The sequence below is a fragment of the Macaca fascicularis genome, chromosome X (assembly GCF_037993035.2).
Source record: "Macaca fascicularis isolate 582-1 chromosome X, T2T-MFA8v1.1".
Classification (NCBI taxonomy): domain Eukaryota; kingdom Metazoa; phylum Chordata; class Mammalia; order Primates; family Cercopithecidae; genus Macaca; species Macaca fascicularis.
The window spans coordinates 72584261-72602784 of NC_088395.1; positions in this window are offsets into that span (position 1 = coordinate 72584261).

Consider the following 18524-nt stretch of genomic DNA (forward strand, 5'->3'; position numbering starts at 1 on the left):
TATCTTTCACAGATACATAAAGTACAACTTGATGTTACCTTTCCTAAGCAGAAATTGATTCCAGAGGAGATACCTCAACCATGCTTTATTATTCATATTCGTACTGATAACTGACCTAAGGATGTTACATGCACATTATAGCACCCAATTGACTGGAATGCCCAGAGTGTACTCAGGTTTTTTTTTTCTTTTCTTTTTTTTTTTTTTTTTGCAGTTGCAAGATTTAATAGAGTGCAAACAGAACTCACATAAAATGGGAGGGGACCCAAAGGGGGTAGCCATTGCCAGTTTGAATGCTTGTGTTTATATCCTGATCATTATTCCTCCCCCTGTGCTCTCAGGTGATAGATGATTGGCTACTTATTTACATCCCGTTTTTGCCTGATTAGCATTTTAGTGAGCTCTCTTTACTACCTGATTGGTCAGGTGTGAGCTAAGTTGCAAGCCCTGTGTTTAAAGGTGGATGCAGTCACCTTCTCAGATAGGCTTAGTGATTCTTAGTTGGCCTAGGAAATCCAGCTAGTCCTTTCTTTCAGTCCCCCCTCTCAACAGGAAAACCCAAGTGCTGTTGGGGAGGTTGGCTGACGACCACTCTAACTGCTTCCTGCTGAATTGGGCATAGTAGGGGTCGTGCAGTTGAGATTTCCTTGGGAGAGGTGACTTCGATGTCATCAACATCAGAGCATGGGCTAGCAGGCCAGTCCAGGGGTCCATGGTAGATCTTAGTAATGGACTGCATCTGGGGCTCCATTTGAAGAAACATTTGTAGTTTTATATCTTCAATTCTGGAAGAAACAAACTTAACAAGGAGGTTAAACATACAGGGATTGAAATGCATGGGCTGCTGTGTAGGGGATTATTTCTTTATCACACTTCACAGGCCCTGACTATGTGCTTGATAGTTTTGAAAAGGCCTGGTTCAGTAAATAATGATTTGGCCATGTGATGGGTGCTATCAATGCCTAAGTGGAAGGTTTGGTGAAGGGTTTTAAATAATTTCCAATGGTTAGCAACAGGCAAAAGTATTTTTCCTTCTTTGGTGGCTAGCCATCCTGAGGGGAGAAAACTGTGTCCTCGTGAGGTTCCCCATTCTATTTCTCCTGCTGAGTACTTGGGGTTGGTTTCCTGGAGGGGGTTACCCTATACTAGGGGTCCTTCTATAAGCAATTCTAATGGAGGGTCCTGCCTTGTAGCTCTTTTGGTTTCAATATTTGCTTGGTGGTTCCCTTCTATTTCTCTTTCCTTTCCTTTCTGATGACCTTGGCAGTGTAAGACTGCCACCTCTTTAGGTTTCTGTACAGCCAATAATAATCTCCTAATGGCTTTCTGGTGTTTGATAGGTGTTCCCTCGGAAGTTAAGAATTCCCTTTCTCTCCATATTGCTGCATGGGCATGGAGGACTAGGTAAGCATACTTAGAGTCTGTATATATATTTACCTCAAGCAGCATAGGTTTGAGCAATCACTTGTTGACAGTTATGCTCTATCTTTTCATTGTTGTCTGGAAGAAATGTGGCTGGGTTAAGAGTTGCACAAGGGCTCAGTCGCAGCACTAGCCCTTCAAGAAATACAGCCTGATATTTAAGCAAATGGTTGTCTGACAGCCACAAGTCTCCCTTAGCAGTGAGTTTGCCATTTTACATCATGAGATGTCCACACAGTAAGATCTCTTCCCTGTATTATTTTAACTGCTTCAGATACTAAGACTGCTACTGCCGCCACTACACATAAACAATGAGGTCAACCCTTTGCCACCACATCAATTTCCTTACTCAGGTATGCCACGGTTTGCAAACTGATCCCTTGGATCTGTGTAAGGACTCCTAGAGCTATTCCTGCTTTTATTTCTTTTATTTTTTGTGACATATAAAGAAAAATCTTGCCCTGTTGGCAAGCTTAACAATGGGCCTTGGGTTAGGACCTTCTTTAGGGCCTGGAAAGCCGCTTCTGCTTCACAAGTCCATCTTACTAAATGGGTACTGACTTTCTGAGTTTCCTTAGTGTATATAATGGCCTGGATATTTTGTCGTACCTGGGAATCCATATTCGGCAGAAGCCTGTTATGCCAAGGAAACCTTAGTTGCTTTAGGGTTCTGGGATGAGAATAAGCCAGTATAGGCTGGATAAGTTCCTCACTGAAGGCCCTGGTGCCTTTGGATAATTTTAGCCCTAAGTATTTAACCTGCTATGAGCAGAGCTGAGTTTTTGGTTTGGAAACCTTGTAGCCACAGGTGGCGAGGAAGTTGAAGAGCACTTGAGTGGCTTGATGGCACAAGGTTTCTGAATAGACAGCTAAAAGTAAATCATCCATATACTGAAGTATAAGAGTGTCCAGGTGTGAGAACTGGCTCAAGTCTTGTACTCGGTTTTTGTTACCTCCCCACCTCCACTCGACTAACGATAGGCCAAAGGCTTTCCTGCTGCTAAGTGTATTAGGTATGCGGTATTATAAGTACTTTCAGGCACTTAGTGTTATTACTAGCAAGCCAGCTTCACCATTTTGTTTTTGTTTTTTTTTTTTGGAAGGCCACTGCCTTTTGGTCTTAGTTTTGAGACTTGAGCCAGTATCAAATTCTAAGAACAGCTGATGACTAAACAGTACATTTTATTTATTTATTTATTTATTTATTTATTTATGAGACAGGTTCTCGCTTTGTCACCCAAGCTGGAGTTCAGTGGCACAATCACAGCTCACAGCAGACTCGAATTTTGGGCTCAGGTCATTCTATCACTTTAGCCTCCCATGTAGCTGGGACTTCAGGTGAGCACTACCATGCCTGACTAACAACAGGGTTTTGCCATGTTTCCTAGGCTGTTCTCGAACTACTGGGCTTCAGTGATCCACCAACCTTGGCCCTCCAAAATACTGGAATTACAGGTGTGAGCCACCAGGCCTGGCCTACTTTTTTTTATTTTTTCTTTACTGTGGAGAAATTAGAGGAGATATAGGTTATATAGTGAGCAGCAGAATATATGGTAGAAGATAGAAAATATTTTTTCCAATGAACTCCAAGATTTCTATATGCAACTTTCTATTTGATATCTTTATTTGAATTTCTAACAGATATCTCAAACTGAACGGGACCAGAACATGTGTTCCTCTATCAGTACTACCCATCTCAGTGAAGTCTCCATCTTGCACTCAGTTGCTTAGACCAGAAACCTAGGGGCCATTCTGGCATTTAATCTGCCAGTCTTACTTAAAGTTGGTCATTTCTGAAGCATACCTATATTTAGACACTTCTCTCAATCTCTGCCACTGCTACAATTATTTCTCATTTGGACTACTGCAATAAATCTATCTTGCCTTTTGTTTCTGTTTTTGTCAGCATTTCACAGCAGCAAAAAGTCATCTTACACTTTTCATAAAATTGTATTATCTTGCTGCTTAAGATGCTCTAGTGACTTTCCAGTGAATTTGTTCTCATGGCTTACATTACCCCGTATGACCTGATATATGTCAATCTCTCCAACTTTATCTCCTACCTATCCTCTCCTCACACTTCTTCAGTCTCATTGGCCTTTTTATTCCTCTAGCATACCAAGATCCTTTGGCTTGCATTATTTGCTCCTATTTTTCTGGAATGCTCTTCACTCAATATTCACATAACTTTTTCAGAACACTTCAGATATCAGCTCAAAAATCACCTTCATGCAGGAATCTTCTTTGACCATCCTATCTGTAATACTCCGCTGGGGCTGAAAATAACAAAATACCACAGACTGGATGATATGAAGAACAGAAATTTATTTCTCACAGATCTGGAGGCTGGAAAGTTGAAGATCAAGGTGCCAGCATGGTTGGCTTTTGGTGAAGGTCCTATACTAGCTTGTAGATGGATGCTTTCTTACCATGTGCTTACATCACCTTTCCTCTGAGTTTACACAAAGAAAGAACAAGAGCAAGTTCTCTTACATCTCTTTTACAAGGACGTTTACTCCATTGTACTAAGATTTCTCTCGATGACTTAATCTAACCTTAATTGCATAACAAATGTCCTATTTTCAAGTACCATCAAATTGCAGGTTAGGGCTTAAACACATGAATTTTGTGGGAGACACAAACATTCAGTCCATAGCACTATCCAAAGTAGCTCTTGGACCACCAGCCCACTCCTTATCACATTTACCATATGTCATATTATTTATAGCATTTTGCATCACTTCTGATAGAATCTTGCTACTATATTTGTTTATTTGTTTATTTGTTTATTGTCTGTTTCCCTCCACTAGAATGTAAGTTCTGTTATCACAGGGTCCATGTCTCTTTTTTTTGGTCATTGATATATCCTTAGTGCTGAGTATTGTGCCTAGCACATGATATGGGCTTAATAAATATTTGTTGAATTAGTTAATCGGTTTCAAGCCCCACCTCCATTTATTACATTGCTTCCATTATGATGGTCATAACTCCACTAAAAAGATCTGAATATCTTGCAAAGTGGCATTTTGTAGTGTTTGGACCTACTGATGCAAGAGTATCCTCTGAAGCTTCAATGTGTTATCTCTCTCTCTTATGGTTCCTGTTATTCTTGAACTTCTGTTATAATTATTTGGGAATTAACTTGATTCTGCTGCACTCCATACCCAGGGTAGGAGTAGGAAACAGACCGTTTTTGCTCTTCTTATCCACCACAAGGAGGAACACATAGTCCCTAACAAGTGACTTTGTCTTATTTCTTGGGAATACAATATGTTTGCATATCTAAGATGCTGACAATGTCCCCTGGAAAGAAGAATCAAGTGCTTAATGAAGACAGTAAGGACTGCAGGTGGTTAGAGATGGACAAAATCATGAGGTTGTTATAAAAAACTTGCAGGAATGAGGGAGCTTTCAGTCCAGCCTTAAAGGATGATGAAAATTCAGGTAAGATAGGAGAAGAAGTGAGGGTCCTCCATTGGTAGAAATGGGAAAATGACATAAGAAAAGGTCTGGAGGTAGAAGTGGTGATGCATTTACACTTGCTGGGGACGTTGTAGCAACCAACCATGTCTAGCAAATCTACTACTCAGAGTTCCATTGATCATTGACCTCTGCAACCAGAGAGCAAGCTCATGGCTATTCCACTGAGTTTTTTCTACCTTGGGGGGCGAGGAACTGATTAAGAGAAAGGAAAGTTTGTTTTATGTTGATATATATGGTGATTTTCATTCAGCTTTATGTCAAGGTTTGTAACTGTAAAGCTTCACACAACAAGTAACAATTCTGAGCGGTATGATAATCTTGGCTTTGCAGTTAAGTTCAAGATTAGATGATGGGAGCAGAATGCTCTTAATTTCGACCAACTCCACCCAACTCCTCTTTCTCTCCCCATCAAACTTTTTTTGCTTCATAACATGTTTTTTATTTGCTTACTTAATATTCCAAACCAAATGATATTTTATAATTTGCTTTTACTTAAGAAATCAACTGCTTTATCCAAAGTAGACAAAATTAATTCCTTTAAGTGTCCAAGTGGTAATTTTGCCTCCACCGAAAGGTACCTCTTAAATATTTTTTGAATGTGTGGACAGAAATGTAGAATCGTCCTATAATAGTAATGTAGTAGTTGGATTTTACCTGTACTACATTCAAAAATTATAAAAAGATAAATGGTGAAAATTCTTCTTTTTACCTATATTCCCCAACCATGTAATTCCCCTCTGTAGTGGCTACCAATATGTCTAGTTTTCTAAATGTCTTTCCAAATTTATAATATAAATATGATGCAAGTGAACCTTAAAACTGGGGTCAGACCAAGAGGATTATTGGCTTCACTCAGGAAAGTATTCAAGAGTGAGCTAACAGTGAAAGAAAGCAAGTTTATTAGAGCAACAGTGTACAGCAAGATGGCTGCTCTATACACAGAGCAGGGCTATGCCACAGGGAGTGTAGCACTTGTGGAGTGCCGGTTAGCTACATTCACACTTACTCCTAATTATATACTAAATAAGGAGCAGGCTATTGACAAATTGTCTAGAAAAAGGACGAGAATTTCCTGCAACAATATACGGTAAATTCTGGGTTGTTGCCATGGCATTTGTAAACTGTCATGGTGCCAGTGGGAGTGCCCTATGAAAATGTATTATAATTACTAGTCCTGACTTGTTTTAGCCAATTTATTTGCTACAACCTGTTTTGATCAGCAGGTTCATGAAAACAAGCCTTGCTTATCTGCTACCTCAAATATACAAGCAAACATTTATACATGTATATGTATTTATATCTTTATGCCTCTCCCCCCTTTTTCTTAATATAAATGACAGTGCACACACTATACAAGATATTCTATGACCCTTTTTCCATTTAAGATAGCTTGGAGATTGCTCCACTTCAATATATAAAGAGGATTCTCATTCATTTTAGTGCCTGCCAGTAAGATGTGTAAAAAATAAATGTAGTTTTAAGTGCAAATTATAATGTGCCAGGTAGAGCATCTCTCTGTATTATTGAGTTATTTGGTTTTCTTTTCCTATGAATCACTGAGTAAGATTTTTAGTCCCATAACATAATACAGTAGAACTGCAATAGCACTGTGTTAGTGGTCAAGACATCTTTCTGAGCACCAGCAGTGTATACCTGAGCAACAAAAAATGTTGGGGGTAAATTTCCCCTAAGGATCTTTAGTTGTTGAGATATTGTAGAAGTCTATGAGGAAGTACTGAGGCAATTATTCAAGGTAAAGAGAGCAACAGGTGAACAAAATCTTAGAGGAGGAAAAATGCAGATCAGTTTCAAGGACCCAAGATGTCCATTTGATAGAAAGGCAAAAATCTGTTACCATGATGGTTCAGCATCACTGTAGACTAAACCCAACTTACAGGCAGAATTTTTGGATACATACCCAGAGATTTTAGGGAACATGTGTAAGAACCTTCTGAACCAAATAACCTTGAAAGTGCCTGTTACAGCTCACCATTAGAGAGACATTCACACACTTGTAAAATTTTGCGATTGAAAGGAGCCTTAGAGGCCCTCTAGTCCAACTCCCATCCAATATTTGCATCTGCCCTGCAACACTGTGGCAATTATACAAACAGCCTTGGCTCACATACCTCTAGTAATGGTGAATTTATGACTTCATATATTCATCACTCAATTGTTGTCTGTCTCTCAGTAGTTGGAAAGGTTTCCATTGTGTTAGACATTAATATATTATCTGCTTCTATAGTAAACAAATCTCTCTCAAGCCTTCACTATTTCAGGTACTGTGCACTGTGCTAACATTTGTTAAGTAGACCCTCAATAGATCTACTTTTAATCCTAGTTCCATAGGGCCATAGGAATTATTTGAAACTCTTTTCATAAACAGTTAATCTGACATTTTAAGAAAACACTCAGGTCTCTTGTCTCTCCACACCACCACATCCAGGCTGAAATTCTCCAGAGCACATTTGGATTGCCCTGAGCACTCATATTCACTCTCCTATTAACAAGCTCCTGTTTTTCTGTGGTTCAGAACCGAACTCAAAACACAACGAAGAGCAGAGTAAAGGGGAGCTCTTACTATTGATTATAGCAACACTCTTTTCCATTAATATAGCCTAAGGAGATATTAGTATACACCTACAAAGGCTAAGAGGATATTAGCATTTTTATGCAACTAAGTTTCCCTTGACTCATAGGAGGCTTTGTTGCCAGCTAAACTCCCAAGCTCTTTTTCACATGAGCATCTTGACTATAAGCCACATTTTGACCATCTTGTACTTGGGTAGCTGATTTTTTGAATTGAAGTGCCTGATTTTACATTTATTCCTATTAAATTTCATCTTGCAAAAATTGGTCCATTGTTTCAGTTAAGATCTCTTTGGATCTCAATTTTATCATCCCTTACATTAGTTTTTCCTCCCAACTTTGTGTCAGATGCAAATTTGATCAGCAAAATGTTAGTGTCTTTATCCAAACCTTGTTACAAATTGAGGATAGATTAGACAAGAGTCTAAATTGTGTGCCACTTGACAAGTCATCAATTCATACTCTTTGGTGTTTCTCACAGGCATAAACATCCACTAAACTGGGCCATTATCCAGTTCAATTGACATTTGGGTTTGCACACTAGCCTGTGACAGCAAACTTTGTAAAATAGTTTCCTAAAACCATGAAGCCCTAAAGTCTTCATCATTCCTATCATTTACCAGTATAGGGACCCTATTAACAAAGAAAATTTAATTGTTTTGGAATAAGTTGTTTCTAGTGAAACCGTTGGAATCTCTGGTGATCATTACTTTTCCAAGTGTGATCATCCTGCAGTATCATAGGGATAATGGTTTCAAGACCCCCATAGATAGGAAGATCTGTGGATGTTCAAGTCCATTATATAAAAGTCCATTACATATAATACATGTAAACACACATTATATATAATGTTTACATGTAATCTATGTGATTCCACCTTTATAAATAGTCTCTGGATTACTTGTAATAACTAACACAATGAAGATGGCATATGCATAGTTGTTATACTGTATTTTTAAAATTCTTATTTTATTGTCATATTGTTATTGTTATTTTAAATTTTATTTATTTATTTATCTATCTATTTTTATTGTTATATTTTATGTTCTGGGATACATGTGCAGAACGTGCATGTTTATTACATAGGTATACATGTGCCATGGTGGTTTGCTGCACCCATCAACCCGTCATCTACATTAGGTATTTCTCCTAATGTTATCCCTCCCCTAGCTTCTCACCCCTGACAGGCCCCAGTGTGTGATGTTTCCCTCCCTGTGTCCATGTGTTCTCATTGTTCAAATCCCACTTATGAGTGAGAACATACAGTGTTTGGTTACCTGTTCCTGTGTTAGTTTACTGAGAATGATGGTTTCCAGCTTCATCCATCTCCCTTCAAAGGACATTAACTCATCCTCTTTGATTGTTGCATAGTATTCCGTGGTGTATATGTGTCACATTTTCTTTATCCAACCTATCATTGATGGGCATTTGGGTTGGTTCCAAGTCTTTGCTATTGTAAATAGTGCTGCAATAAACATATGTGTACATGTGTCTTGTACAGTAGAATGATTTATAATCATTTGAGCATATACCCAGTAATGGGATTGCTGGGTCAGATGGTATTTCTGCTTCTAGATCTTTGAGGAATTGTCACACTGTCTTCCACAATGGTTGAACTAATTAACGTCCCCACCCACAGTGTAAAAGCATTCTTATTTCTCCACATCTTCTCCAGCATCTATTGTTTCCTGACTTTTTAATGATTGCCATTCTAACTGGCGTGAGATGGTATCTCATTGTGGTTTTGATTTACATTTCTCTAACAACCAGTGATGATAACCTTTTTTTCACATGTTTGTCAGCCACATAGATGTCTTCTTTTGAGAAGTGTCCGTTCATATCCTTCACCCACTTTTTGATGGTTTTTTTTTTTCTTGTAAATTTGTTTAAGTTCCTTGTAGATTCTAGATATTATCCCTTTGTCAGATGGATAGATTGCAAAAATTTTCTTACATTCTGTAGGCTGCCTGTTCACTCTGATGATAGTTTCTTTTGCTGTGTGGAAGCTCTTTAGTTTAATTAGATCTCATTTGTCTATTTAGGCTTTTGTCGCAATTGCTTTTGCTGTTTTAGTCATGAAGCCTTTCCCCATGCCTATGTCCTGAATGCTATTGCCTAGATTTTCTTATAAGGTTTTTACAGTTTTAATCTTACATTTAAGTCTTTAATCCATCTTGAGTTAATTTTTTATAAGGTGTAAGGAAAGGATCCAGTTTTTATTTTCTCCATATGGCTAGCCAGTTTTTCCAACACTATTTATTAAATAAGGAACCCTTTCCCTATTGCTTGTTTTCTTCAGGTTTGTCAAAGATCAGATGGTTGTAGATGTGTAGTGTTATTTCTGAGGCCTCTGTTTTGTTCCATTGATCTATCTGATTTGGTACCAGAATAATGCTGTTTTGGTTACTGTAACCTTGTAGTATAGTTTGAATTCAGGTAGGGTGATGCCTCCAGTTTTGTTCTTTTTGCTTAGGATTGTCTAGGCTATATATGCTCTTTTTTGGTTCCATATGAAATTTAAAGTAACTTTTTTCTAATTCTGTGAAGAAAGTCAACGGTAACTTGATGGGGATAGCATTGAACCTATAAATTACTTTGGGCAGTATGGCAGTTTTCACGATATTGATTCGTCCTGTCCATGAGCATGAAATGTTTTGTCATTTTTTGGTGTCCTCTCTTATTTCCTTGAGCAGTGGTTTGTAGTTCTCCTTGAAGAGGTCCTTCACAACCCTTGTAAGTTGGATTCTTAGGTATTTTATTCTCCTTGTAGCAATTGAGAATGGGAGTTGGCTCCCAATTTGGCTCTCTGTTTGTCTATTATTGGCCTATAAGAATGCTCGTGATTTTTGCACTTTGATTTTGTATCCTGAGACTTTGCTGAAGTTCCTTATCAGTTTGAGGGGATTTTGGGCCGAGACGACCAGGTTTTTTAATATATAATCATGTCATCTGCAAACAGAGACAATTTTACTCCCTCTCTTCCTATTTGAATATCTTGTATTTCTTTCTCTCACCTGATTGCCCTGGCCAGAACGTCCAATACTATGTTGAATAGGATTGGTGAGAGATGGCATCCTTGTCTTGTGCTGGTCTTCAAAGGAAATGCTTCCAGCTTTTGCCAATTCAGTATGATATTGGCTGTGGGTTTTTCACAAATAGTTTTATTATTTTGGAATACATTCAGTCAATACCTAGTTTATTGAGAATTTTTAGCATGAAGGGCTGTTGAATTTTGTCAAAGGCCTTTTCTGCTTCTATTGAGATAATCAGGTGGTTTTTGTTATTTGTTCTGTTTGTGTGATGGATTACATTTGTAGATTTGTGTATGCTGAAGCAGCCTTGCACCCCAGGGATGAAGCTGACTTGATCATGGTGAATAAGCTTTTTTATGTGCTGCTGGACTCTGTTTTCTAGTGTTTTATTGAGGAGTGTTGCATCGATGTTCGTTAGGGATAATGGCCTGTAATTATTTGTTGTTGATGTGCCTCTGCCAGGTTTTGGAATCAGGATGATGCTGGCCTCATAAAATGAGTTAGGGAGGAGTCCATCTTTTTGTATTGTTTGGAATAGTTTCAGAAGGAATGATACAAGCTCCTCTTTGTACCTTTGGTATAATTTGACAGTGAATCCATCTTATCCTGGGCTTTTTTTGGTTCATAGGCTATTAATTACTGCCTCAATTTCAGAACTTGTTATTGGTCTATTCAGGGATTTGACTTCTTTCTGGTTTGGACTTGGGAGGGTGTATGTGTCCAGGAATTTATCCATTTCTTCTAGATTTCCTAGTTTATTTGTGTAGAGGTGTTTATAGTATTGTCTGATAGTAGATTGTATTTTTTGTGGGATCAGTGGTGATATCCCCTTTGTCATTTCTTATTGTGTCTATTTGATTATTCTCTCTATTATTCATTATTAGTCTGGCTAGTGGACTACCTGCTATGTTGATCTTTAAAAAAATCAGATCCTGGATTCGTTGATTTTTTTGAAGGGTTTTTTGTGTCTCTATCTCCTTCAGTTCTGCTCTGACCTTAGTTATTTGTCTTCTGCTAGCTTTTGTATTTGTTTGCTCTTGTTCCTCTAGTTTTTTAAATTGTAATATTAGGGTGTTGATTTTAGATATTTCCCACCTTCCTTGTGAGCATTTAGTGCTATAAATTTCCCTATAAACACTGCTTTAACTGTGTCCCAGAGGTTCTGGTACGTTGCCTCGCTGTTCCTATTGGTTTCAAAGAACTTCTTTATTTCTGCCTTAATTTACCCAGTAATCATTCAGAAGCAGGTTGTTCAGTTTCCATGTAGTTGTACAGTTTTCAGTGAGTTTCTAAAATGAAAAAAATCTCAAAGAATATGGGATTATGTGAAAAGACCAAACCTATGTTTAATTGGTGTACCTGAACATGATGGGGAGAATGGAACCAAGTTGGAAAACACTCTGCAGGATATTATTCGGGAGAACTTCCCCAACCTAACAAGACAGGCCAACATTCAATTTCAGAGAATTCAGAGAACACCACAAAGATACTCCTTGAGAAGAGCAACCTCAAGACACATAATCGTTAGATTCTCGAAGGTTGAAATGAAGGAAAAAAATGTTAAGGGCAGCCAGAGAGAAAGATTGGGTTACCCACAAAGGGAAACCCATCAGAATAACAGGGGATATCTCTGCAGAAATCTCCATGCCAGAAGAGAGGGGGGGCCAATATTCAACATTCTTAAAGAAAAGAATTTTCAACCCAGAATTTCATATCCAGCCCAACTAAGCTTCATAAGTGAAGGAGAAATAAAATCTTTTACAGACAAGCAAAAGCTGAGAGATTTTGTCACCACTAGGCCTGCTTTTCAAGAACTCCTGAAGGAAGCACTAAACATGGAAAGGAAAAACTGGTAGCAGCCACTGCAAAAACATATCAAATTGTAAAGACCATTGATACTGTGAAGAAACTCCATCAACTAACGGGCAAAATAACCAGCTAGCATCATAATGACAGGATCAGCTTCATACATAAAAATGTTAACCTTAAATGTCAGTGGGCTAAATGCCCTAATTAAAAGACACAGACAGGCAAATTGGATAAAGTGTCAAGACCTATCAGTGTGCTGTATTCAGGTGACCCATCTCATGTGCAAAGACACACATAGGCTCAAAATGAAAGGTGGAGGAATATTTACCAAGCAAATGGAAAGAAAAACAAAGCAGGGGATTGCAATCCTAGTCTCTGATAAAACAGACTTTAAACCAACAAAGATGAAAAAAGACAAAGAAGGGCATTACAAAATGGTAAAGTGATAAATGTAACAAGAAGAGCGAACTATCTTAAATATATGTACGCCCAATACAGGAGCACCCAGATCATAAGGCAAGTTCTTAGGGACCTACAGAGAGACTTAGATTCCCCCACAATAATAGTGGGAGACTTTAACACCTACTGTCCATATTACATGGATCAACAAAACAGAAAATTAACAAGGATATTCAGGACTTGAACTCAGCTCTGAACCAAGCGGACTTAATAGACATCTACAGAACTCTCCACCCCACATCAACAGAATATACATTCTTCGCAGCACCGCATCACACTTGTTCTAAAATTGACCACATAATTGTAAGTAAAAGACTCCTCAGCAAATGAAAAAGAACGGAAATCATAACAAACAGTCTCTCAGACCGCAGTGCAATCAAATTAGAAATTATATTTATTTTTTATTTATTTATTTTGAGACAGAGTCTTGCTCTGTTGCCTACCCTGGAGTGCAGTGATGCAATCTCAGCTCACTGCAGCCTGCGCCTCCTGAGTTCAAATGATTCTCCAACCTCATCCTCCTGACTAGCTGGAATTACAGCTGTGCACCACCACACTCAGCTAATTTTTGTGTTTTCAGTGGATATGGGGTTTCACCATGTTTCCCAACCTGGTTTTCAACTCCTGGCTTCAAGCAATTTGCCTGCCTCGGCCTCCCAAAATGCTGGGATTACAGGCATGAGCCAAAATGCCTGGTCTTTATTTATTTATTTCCTTATTATTATTATTATTTTTTTTTTGCAAATATTTTTGATCTGCAGCTGGTTGAATCTGAATTTGCAGAACCCATGCATGCAGAGGCCTGACTTACTCAGAAACTATCTGTTTATAATAATTTTTTCTGGAACCTTTTTCAAGTTCACTAGGCTTTAGCTCCTGGAATTATTATCACTACCTTTTGGAAAAGAGAAAAAAAATTTTAGCACCAGTCTTTTAGCACCTCTCTTGTTTCTACACTTCCTCAAAGATGATCAACAGTGGTGCCATGATTACTTCTTCAAGTAATCATGTTTGTTGAATGTCACAGTGATGTGATTTATAAAATTCTATAATATTTGAATTAGAAGGAGTCTTAGAGATTGTCTAGTTCAAGCTCCATATTGTACAGGAGGGAAAACTGAGTTCCAGAGAAGGAAAATGATTTGTATTAGATAAGCAAGTTAGAGGTCAAACTTAATTTTTGTTCAACAGAAGGGTGGGATGGAGAATATGGTAGACATGTTTCCCTAATATCACCATTCTGCTGAGAGGCAACACTTCCTGGGCAATTTATTCATCACTTCAAGCAAAGCCTCTCTAAAATTAGACTTCAGAATATGAAATATTAAATTGGAATGCAGGCAGGAACTTGGGACAAGCATAGGACTCTCATATGTTTCCCCAAAGTGCAGTGCAGTGGGAAGAACACAGGACCAAAAGTCAAGAGCCCTGAATTTTAATCCCTCTCTTTAAATAACCTACTGTGTGACATTAAGCAACTCACTTGCCATCTCTGAGCTCAGTATTCTTATTGCTTTAAAGTCTTTAAGATTTTGCCTCTGCCATTCACTCAGCAAATATTTATTAAGTACCTACTTTGTTTCAGGCTCTGTACTAGGTCATCTCAGGAGAGATGAATTTCTTAAGATGAATTTTAACAGCAAATAGGAAAGGTAAATTTTAATGGATGGAACAAGGATGGCGTAGGTTGGAAGGAAGTAACAAAAGGCCTTCCTCATAATAGTTTGCTCTGGGGTAGGTAGGCTTGGATAAAACACAGTAAAACAACTACAAGAGTGTCAAGCAACTCATTAACCAAGGAAGTCAGAAATGAAGAAGGGACTATGGAGAAAGGGTAAAACAGAGATCAAGGGGGCCACTTAGATTTTCCATATTTTCAAAGCCACTGAGCCCAAAATGTGTTGATCTTTCCAGTTTTTCTGTTTTCTATCTTTCCTCCTCCATTATTCTCCCTTTCCTTTTTCTCTCTCTTCTCCACTCCCTCTGTCTCAGGTCTCTGAATTTAGCTACCTCCACTAGGTTTCAGATTCATACTTCTTTGTTAACACCCCACTTGGGTTCTGCTGTTCCAGCTTCTCCTCTCTCCTCTGCCCACCAGAAAATGCAGGAAAATGTTAATTCATATTGGTATAAATGCATCATTTTTTTTTCTTCCTCTGCCAGGTAAGGTACCTAAAATTAGCTCTGATAATAGAGTAAAAAGTAGGCAGCCAAATGAAAACAGGGCAACAGCCTAGGCAGCAGTATATGCCTCAAAAGTGGGCAACACCAAAGCTCTCTGCATACTCTCGTCCTGTGCATTCCCTCCACCCTTAGGAACTAAGGCTGTTTGGCAGGTTTTCTGGTCCAGGACGAATACAAGAAATTCCTTTTCTACTCCTTCTGGGTGAGCTGGACTGTGTAGCGTCAGCCATCCATCATATGAATGTAGTGTTTGACACCTCACAAAGCACCTTTAAATCTGTTATTTAATTTCATTTTTTTTCTAATATCTATCTAGTAGGAGGAAAGTAGAACTTGGATTTTAAGGTTTTTTTGTTTGTTTGTTTTGTTTTTGTTTTGTTTTGTTTTGTTTTTTTCCTCGATGAATAAGTTAAAGCTTAGAGAGGGAAAGGGATTTATCTAAAGCCTCACAGCCATGAATTAGCAGCAGAGAACAAGGTCCCGGAGATTGAAATGGTGTTCTTAACTTTATGTTACGCTTTCACAGGCTTTAGAGAAGCTGTGTACCTATGTTTCATAACCATAGGACTCATCTCCTTTCATTGATAGTGATGGAGTTAAGAATACAGACTCTGTAGCTAGATTGCCAGAGATGACGCTCATCTCTGCTGCTTAACAGCTGTATGATTTTAGGCAAGTTACTTAACCTCCCTGTGCTTCTATTTTCTCATCTGTAAAATGAGGATTAAAAATACCTTTTTCTAGGACTTTTGTGAGGAGAAGTTTAAATGAATTAAATGAACTATTATTTGTAAGACACAGAGAGCAATGCTTGACTTCTAATAAGCCTACCCAGTGAGTGCCAACATTCCACTCACAAGCCATCAGAAACAAAAATGAACATTTTTCTTTCCTTTGTTTTCCTCATTTGGTTAGTTTATAAATTTGATCCGGTGGACAGCATGGTTTCATGCCAAGGACGCTGGGCCTGGAGCTTGGACTTATGAGTTTGAATGTTAGTCTATTTATCATTTATAGGACAATGAGAGAATTATTTTCCCAACCTAAGCCTAAATTTTCTGTTCTGTAAAATTAGATTTACGATACAGGCATGTGAGATAGTGTGATTTTGTTTCAGACAACTGCAATAAAACAAGTCACATGAGTTTTTTTTTTGTTTGTTTCCCAGTGCATAAAAATATTATGTTTATGCTATACTATAACCTATCAAGTATGCAATAGTATTGTCTAAAAAATGCACATACCTTACTGAAAAATACTTTACTGCTAAAAATGCTAATAATCATCTGAGCTTTCAGAGAGTTGTAATTTTTCTGATGGTAGAGAGTCTTGACTCAATATTAGTGGTTGCTGACTGATCAGGGTAGCATGCAATGCTGTTTGATAACATTTTACCCACAGTAGAAATTCTTTCAAAATTGAAGTCAATCCTGTCAAACCCTGTCACTGCTTCATCAACTAAGTTTACATAATATTCTAAGTCCTTTGTTGTCATTCCAACAATGTTTACATCATTCTTCACCAGTTGTATATTCTATCTTAAGAAATTCCTTTCCTTGCTCATCTATAAGCAGCAACTCCCTGTCTGTTACAGTTTATTATGACATGGCAGCAATTCAGTCACATCTTCAGGCTCCACTTTTAATTCTAATTCTTTTGCTATTTCGACCACGTCTGCAGTTTCTTTCTCCACTGAAGTCTTGAACCCTCAAAGGTATCTAGGAGGGTTTGAATCAACTTCTTCCAAATTCCTCTTAATTTTGATATTTTGAGCTCCTTCCATGAATTATGAATGTTCATAATAATATCCAGAAAGAAAAATTTTTTTACAGAAGGCTTTCTATGTACTCTTCTCGGACCTCTCAGAGGAATCACTATCTACGGAAGCTATAGACTTACAAAATGTATTTATTAAATAATGAAACTTGAAAGTCAAAATTACTCCTTGATCTATGGCTGCAGAATGGATGTTGTGTTAGGAGACATGAAAACAACATTAACTTCCTTGTACCTCTCCATCACTACTTTTTGGTGACTAGATGTATTGTTACTGAACAGTAATATTTTGACAGGATTATCTTTTTCTGAGCAGTGGATCTCAACAATGGGCTTAAAATATTCAGTAAACTATGCTGTAAATGGATACGCTGTCATCCAGGCTTTGCTTTTTTAAATTTATTTATAGGACAGAGGCAGAATAGAATAGATTTAGCATTATTCTGAAGGCCCCAAAGATTTTCAGAATGGTAAATTAACGTTGGCTTCAACTTAGAGTCACCAGCTTCATTAGTCCTTATGCAATAGCCTGTCCTTGGAAGCTTTGAAGTGAGGCGTTGACTTCTCTACAGCTTTGAAAGCCTTAGATTTCTTCTTCTTCAAATAGAAGGCTGCTTTGCCTACATTGAGAATCTATGTTTTTAATTAAATACACATGGACACAAAAAAGGGAACAGATACCAGGGACTACTTGAGAGTAGAGCGTAGGAGGAGTGTTAGAATAGAAAATCTACTTATTGGTTATTATGCTCATTACCTGGTAATATAGTTTGGCTGTGCCTCCATCCAAATTTCATCTTGAATTGTAGCTCCCATAATCCCCACATGTCATGGAGGGACCTGGTATGAGGTAAGTGAATCATGGGGACAGAATTTTTCTGTGCTGGTCTCATGATAGTGAATAAGTCTCATGAGAACTGATGGTTTTATAAAGGGCAGTTCCCCTGCACACGCTCTCTTGCCTGCGACCACGTAAGATGTCCCTTTGTTCTTCCTTCATTTTCTGCCATAATTGTGAGGCCTCCCCACCCATGTGGTACTGCAAGTCCATTAAAGCTCTTCCCTTTAGAAATTACCCAGTCTCACGTATGTTTTTATTAGCAGCATGAGAATGAATTAATACAGCTAGCTAATGAAACAAGCTGTACACCATACCACTGTTACAGGCAATTTACTGATGTAACAAACTTGCACATGTACCCCTCTCCAAGCCTAAAAAAAAAGTTGTAAAGAAAAAAAATCTACTCCTTGTGTAACTACCTTCATTAATTATCTTAGCTGGATCTTCTGTACAATTTGCTACAACTTCATCATCAGCACTTGGTTCTTCATCTTGCACTTTTATGTTATGGACACGGCTTCTTTCCTGAAACCTCATGAAACAATAAACCATATGAACCCCGTGAAAAGCTTTCAACTCTTCTTCTGTATCATCCTCATTTCTCCCAGCCCTCATAGAACTAAGGAGAGTTAAAGTCTTTCTCTGGATTAGGCTTTGGTTTAAGGGAATGCTGTGGCTGGTTTAATCTTCTATCCAGAGAACTAAAACTTTCTGCATCTCGGTAATACAGATGTTTTGTCTTATCATTATTTGTGTTCACTTGAGTAGCACTTTTGATTATCTTCAATAACTTTTTATTTGTATTCACAACTTGGCTGACTGTCCGGAGCTGCGCGCCCCGGCCATAGCAAATAATAATTAATGATTAAACGCCCGAGCTCTATTCCTTTCCACCTTCTACCTCCTCCCTAGATTTGTTGTTTCTCTTT